The sequence below is a fragment of the Berghia stephanieae genome, chromosome 11, assembly GCF_034508935.2.
Source record: "Berghia stephanieae isolate SIO BIC M18660-M18661 chromosome 11, UCSD_Bste_1.3, whole genome shotgun sequence".
Lineage (NCBI taxonomy): Eukaryota > Metazoa > Mollusca > Gastropoda > Nudibranchia > Aeolidiidae > Berghia > Berghia stephanieae.
In genome coordinates, this window is record NC_088370.1 from 10,392,487 (window position 1) to 10,398,847 (window position 6,361).

Below are 6,361 nucleotides of genomic sequence, written 5' to 3' on the forward strand. Positions count from 1 at the left end.
GCTTCAACACTGGATAGGATTGGATTGGATTGTATAGGACTGGACTGGATTGGATAGATTGGATTTGATTGGATTGGATTGGATTGGATAGATTGGATTGGATTGGATTGGATTGGATTGGATTGGATTGGATTGGACTGGATTGGATTGGGTTGGGTTGGATTGGATTGGATTGGATTGGATTGGATTGGATTGGATTGGATTGGATTGGATTGGGTTGGATTGGATTGGATTGGATTGGATTGGATTGGATTGGATTGGGTTGGGTTGGATTGGATTGGATTGGATTGGATTGGATTGGATTGGGTTGGGTTGGATTGGATTGGATTGGATTGGATTGGATTGGATTGGGTTGGATTGGATTGGATTGGATTGGATTGGATTGGATTGGATTGGATTGGATTGGATTAGATTGGATTGGATTGGATAGGATTGGATTGGATTGGATTGGATAGGATTGGGCTGGATTGGATAGTATTGGATTGAATAGGATAGATAAGATTGGATTGGATAAGATTAGAATAGGATAGGATTGGGCTGGATTGGATAGGATAGGATTGGATAGGATAGAATTGGGCTGGATTGGATAGGATTGGATAGGATCGGATTGGATAGGATAGAATTGGGCTGGATTGGATAGGATTGGATAGGATCGGATTGGATTGGGTCTGTTGGATTGGTTGGACTGGATAGGATTGGATAGGATTGGCAGCCCAGACATTTTCATGACAGCTTAAGGGAGTTTGACTGTAGTTTACTCCAAACTATTATAAACCACAAATGATGTGTGATGAGAGGAGGGGTATAAAATGGTTCCGATTTATTGTACATCGTGCACACCTGCTGTTGTTGTCACTGTGTTGTCACTATCCATGATGTTCAACGATGATGTTTTGTGGTGACCAAAAAACACCGGAAGTGGATGCTAACCGTATATGGGTATGTTGATGTTTGAATGAACCAATAGATAGTTCGAAGATGACGTCACTCATGTCTTTGTTATTGTTTTTTGCCATCCGCGTTTATGAGTAAAGCTCACTGAACTGTATTAACCTGACTATAAACGTTCATGGATACACACAGTTTTGTGTATTGGTCCGTTATATTTCCGGATGGCAATGTTATGAACTTCTTAGCCAAGCGCATTCTATCTATACAGGATCTGGTATTCAAATTGTGACCCACCCACCGTCTCGGTTTTATGGCGGGATTAACTCAGTGTTGTAAATATATGATGGCCCTAAACGATGGAATACCGTGCCAAGAAATGAAGTGAATTGGAAAAGTGCTAAAAGACAAGAAGACAATAGAGAATAATTTTTTTTTTTTTTGGTCTTGGCGATGGGGGTCGGAACTCACGACCTTACTGGTACGGCAACTCCGCCTGGCTGTGAGAGGGTAGCTCTATAATCGAAGACATCCTAGAATCCAATTTTTATTCTCTATTGTCTTCTGGCAATTTTCTACTCACTTCATGTCTTGTTATTTTCAACATTAAGTGCCTAATCCACTCACTTTTCTGAATGAATACCATTGGGGAAATCGAGAATATCCGTTGCAATCGAAAGGTTAAAGAAAGTATGCACTTGGCTAAGGAGCTCACAACATTGCCATCCAGAAGTATAACGGACCAACACACAAAACTACGTGTAACCTTAAACTTTTATAGTCTGGTTAATACACTAAAAAAATGGAGCTTTTATATAGCGCAATATCCACTAAATGTGCTCAAAGCGCTTTACAAGGGGTCCCTGGTCAACAGCAACATTTAACATGTAGGACGGGACATAACGCCTGTGAGGCGATATTCGAATATTTTGGACAAAGACAACGCTGTTAACGGCCAGGTACTCATTTTACACCTGAGTACGGTGAGAGAATGTGAATAAAGAGCCTTTTCCAAGGACTCAACTATGTGCCGAGCGCGAGGCTCGAACCCAGGACCTTCCGATCCGAAAGCGAGTGTCATACCACTAGACCACAAAGCCGCTTGATAAATAACCTTGTGCAACCTTGCTTCACATTTGAAGTATTTTAATTTAAAACTTTTAATAGAAATTGAAAAAGGAAGACACGAAGAATCCTTTATCCCGCTGTAAAAATAAAAAATACGCACAGGAATTTCACACAAAAGAGACTTTGCGGTATGTTTTGTTTTGTTTTGTTTTTCTTTCGTGCTTTGACAAGGGATTTGTGGTGTTTTGAAACGCGTTGCTAATGTAACGATACGGGACAGCGTGGCTTAGTGGTTCCGTCTTTGCTTCGTACCCGAAAGATACCGAGTTCGATCACCCGCCGCTGCGTTGTATGTCCTTGAGCAAGTCACCTCGCCCTAGCTCAATTTGCGGCGCTGCACTGCGGCTGACGCCTGGGTTATTCAAGTCTTCCTTGGAATAGACCCTAGAGACAAATTTCCCCTATGGGATGAATGAAGGGAATTTTATTTTTAAAATTTTTATAATTAAAATTTGTAAAGAATACAACAGGGGGGGGGGGGGTGCCAAGTATGGCTCAGTTGGTAGCGCTCTCACCCGCACACACAAAGGGACTGTTTTCGATCCTAGGTGCAGTCGAGATTTTTTTTTTTTAATTTCTGACCCCGCATTCCTGACCACCCAGTGCTGATTGATTGGGTAGCTGGGTCAGTTAGATCTGGCGGAAAGTATTATGCTATTGACCAGCGACCCGTCTTAAGGGTAGTATATATAACTAGAAAACGGTAAGGGCTACAAGTTATTTTTCATTACATTTTATTTGTTTTCCACGTTTATTTGTGTATTGTTGTGATGACAAAGGGTTTGTACCCGAAACGTCCATTGTCTGTTTTGTTCCCATACGAAGCCTCTCCATTTTCACTCTTTCGTTAGTATAATATAATTACTACTGTCCGGTTGAGGGTACGAGAACTGGGATATGCTCTAGTCCAATGAGACTGCGTGACTCAGTGGTACGGTCTTTGCTTTGTACCCGAAAGCTACTGAGTTCGAATACCCGCTACGCTGTGTGGCCTTGAGCAAGTCACCTTGCTTTAGCTCAATCTGCGGCGCTGCACTGTGGCTGACGCCTGGGCTATTCCAGTCCTCCCTTGGAATAGACCCTAGAGACATATTTCCCCTATGGGATGAATAAAGGGAATTTTATTTTATTATATTATACACAGTTCTGAAGGAATATTTCTTTCGCTCATTTTTATATTAATTCACTCAATCCTAGAGATTTTTGCTACTTTTCAATATATCAAAAATGAACATGTACATAGATAGTTTTATTCAACTACCAGTAACATGTAAAAATTAAAAACATTAGCTTTGATACTACGCCTATAATTTGTCTCAGAAAAAATGTAATAAATAGGCATAGGGTAAAAGTAACTCGGGTAAACTACGGATATAGTCGGTGTTGGGGATGAGTGAGTTAATGATGTTATATACATTTCTATATATAGGTTACAATAATGATGTATACTCTAATCCATACAAAAAGTCTCACAAGATTAACTCTTTCAGGGTGATAATGGAATTTCTTTCCGATACTACAATATAATTCATTTGAAATATGATTACAATTGTATACAATAGTGGGCGCGGACATGAAAAAAAAATATTAACTCCTTTCCCCTCAACCAAAAAAAAAAAAAATAAAAAGAAAGAAACCCTCCCAAAAAAGAGTAAACTATACACAAAAAACACCCCCAAGTAATAATAACTTTTAAAAAAAAACTTTAAAAAAAAACAAACAAACAAAAAACTAGACAACTTGGTATGCAATGCTTTGAATTACAAATGATTATACAATAAAGTGTAAAGAAAAAATAAGAAAAGATAAACTGTAAATTTAAAAAAAATACAAAAAATAAAATAAAAACAAAAGGAAGAAGAAGAAAAAAAGTGCGTTAATTTCAAAGCTTTCTTGCAACATTCTTTAAAAGGCCGTCCTTGAACGTAAAACTAGGTTGATGCTGGCATAATTTAGTAGACGGACAGACACACATACACACACCCACACATATACACACACCCACACATATACACACACCCACACATATACACACACACACACACACACACACACACTTGACACCCACACAACAAACCCCTGCATGAACCAGTTGACTGTCGTTCTCTGGGAAAACTTGTATTTTTAAAAATTTGGCCAGAAAACTCGTCCTTCAACTATCGATCTGTTTAAATGACCCTCATGTTCACAAATTACTCTCAAACCTGGGACTTCACGAGTTATTATTGTTGACGTCACTCAGGTCTTTGTTATTAGTTTTTGCCACCCAAGTTTATGAGTAATTCTCACTAAACTGTATTAACCATACTATAAACCTTCAAGATTACACATAGTTTTGTGTGTTGGTCCGTTGTATTTCCGGATGTCATTGTTGTGAGTTTCTTAGACAAGCGGACAGCATCTATAGATGTGATACTACACTGATTAGATCTGTGGATGGTACAAAGTAATGAACAAAATTAAATATAGATAGTATGCGCTTGGCTAAAAAGCTCACAACATTGCCATCCGGAAGTATAACGGACCAACACACAAAATTATGTGTATCCTTAAACGTTTAACTAGTTTAGTGAGAATTACTCATAAACGCGGATGGGAAAAAAAAAAACAACAAAAAACAACAAAAAAACAACAACAAAGGCCGGAGTGACGTCAACTTTGATCTATCTATAGATAGAATGCGCTTGTCCAAGGAGTTCACAACATTGCCATCCGGAAGTATAACGGACCAACACACAAACTCTGTGTAACCATGAACTTTTATAGTCTGGTTAATACAGTTTAGTGAGAACAACTCACAAACGCGGATGGCAAAAACAATAACAAAGGCCTGAGTGACGTCATCTGCATACTATCTATAACAGCTTTAAAAAAAAAAGAACAAAATACAAAACAAGGAACGTTTCGGGCTGAATACCATTCTTCAGCCAACAACAACAAAAATAGAAACATGAATACAACCCGTAAAATCCAGACAGACTTCAGAGAAGCCATTGTCACGGATTGCCCGCAAATAAATGGATCGGATCTGGATCATGGAAGTGACAAAAAATGTCTCTGCCGTCTGCCTGAAATTGATTTTATTATATTTATTTTTTATTTATCTATTATTCTCTTACCTGTCTATCTGCACGTATTTATAAATATTATATATTAACAAACCATCCGACTGTGACGGAATTTAGATTATCTAGATCATGATATGTGACCCACCGTCTCAAAGCGGTATTATGTCGGGATCCACTCGGTTAGGGAAATTGAATTCATTGCCACAAATATCAAACTTGGGTTTAATTTCTGTACGTTATGATGGAGTGTAAATACTATTTCTTGCTTTACAAAAACTTCTTAAGTCAAATTTCTCATCATTCTATCTCTAAATTCACTTTCTGGGGTCTGAATCACCCCGACATAATACCGTTTTGGGACGGAGGGTCACATATAGCTTATATTATCTGTTGTCATTGATAACATTATGTGAGGCGTACCAATCGCTTCTCCTACATCAATGGGGGAAGCATGTCACTGGGGGGTATCGGGGAATCAGCTGTTAATGTAGATCTTAATAAAAAAGATCACGAACAAAACACACACACACACACACACACACACACACAAGAAGTAAAATACCCCCCCCCCCCACACACACACACACACACGCACACACAAATGAAAAAAAAAACGAAAACATCAAAAATGAAGGAGAAGCACCAAAAAAAAAAAAAAAAAAAAAGAATCAAACCGTCAAAGGAAAATACAAAAAAAACCCCAAAAAAACCCAAAAAAAAACAACAAAAACAAACAAAACACAACAAATAAAAAAAAGCAAGAGCAAGTCTAACCAAAGCGTAACGAAACAGAAATATCTTGGTATCGATCCCAATCATTATGACTGGTGTATCGGCATCGGGATTTCACACATATGGAATTTGCACTCGTCAACTTCCGGGTTTAGGTTGGGAGGGGGGGGGGGGGGGTTGGACAAGATTAGGGTCGATGCTTGAAGGACGAGTTTTCTGACCAAAATTTTAAACGTACGATGTTTTGTTTTGTTTTTGTTTTTGTTGTTTCTTTTTTTTAAGGGGGGGGGGGTTGTTTGTTTTGTTTTTATTGTTTTTGAGGGGTTTTGGGGGTTATTTTTTTTGTTTATTTGTTGTTGTTTTTTTTTTCACAGTACCTATAGCATTGACAATTCACAGTTCCTTTACCAGTCATCGATGTCACTTATCCAAGTCATATAATAATATTACAATGCCATGCATCTTCATCGTACATTGCCAAATTGCCATTTTTATCTTTTTGGCCAGAAATCTTTCAATCCATTATATATGGTAACTATAGATAA

At 38.2% G+C, this 6,361-nt stretch overlaps 1 protein-coding gene across 1 annotated transcript in view; it reads left to right on the top strand.

Annotated features, from left to right (window-relative positions):
* Positions 1-815: 815 nt before the first annotated feature.
* LOC144957384 (uncharacterized) overlaps positions 816-6,361 on the top strand; it is a 70,483-nt gene continuing 64,937 nt past the window's right edge. The window contains exon 1 of the mRNA XM_078888633.1: positions 816-939. The gene's annotated coding sequence lies outside the window, so the exon portion shown is untranslated. The remainder of the gene's footprint in view (positions 940-6,361) is intronic.